Here is a 580-nt window from a genome sequence, read left to right as displayed (position 1 = left end):
GCTTGGGGCTCCCTGCCTTCCGAGCGCCGGGAGCTGTCCCGCGCGGGTGCCAGTCCCCGGCGGGGAATTGCGTGCGGTGCCCGTCTGCGGAGGAGAGCTTCCCTTGCCGCTCCCCGGGGCCGGGCGGCTGCTGGAAGCCGCATCTCGAGGTGTCAGAGCAGGAGTGCGGGGCTGGGGGTTTAACCACTGTTCTGGTACCCCGAGATTGCGCCTGACCTTAGTATTTCCTGCCTTAGCGCTTGCATTTTTTTGCACTTAATGCTGTTTTAGTCCTAGTACGTCGCGTTCTGCTTTTGCACATTCATTATTAAAACTGCCAAAAATTGTGCTGATTTTACACACAGAATAATAGAGTTTTGTGGGTTGGAAGGAACCTCTAAAAGTCATCTAGTCCAACGCCCTCTCTCCCCCCCCTGCGGTGAGCAGGGACACCTTCAGTTAGATCAGGTTGCTCAAAACTTTGATGGGGCATGTGCCATCTCATTGTAAAAGACTTCTTACTTCTATCTTGTCTAAATTTACCCTCTTTAAAACCATTACTCATTGTCATATCACATCTTTCTCATAGCCCCCCTTTAAG

This window comes from Corvus brachyrhynchos, unplaced genomic scaffold (genome assembly GCF_000691975.1).
Source record: "Corvus brachyrhynchos isolate BGI_N302 unplaced genomic scaffold, ASM69197v1 scaffold302, whole genome shotgun sequence".
Taxonomy (NCBI): domain Eukaryota; kingdom Metazoa; phylum Chordata; class Aves; order Passeriformes; family Corvidae; genus Corvus; species Corvus brachyrhynchos.
Note: the sequence above shows the minus strand (reverse complement) of the source record.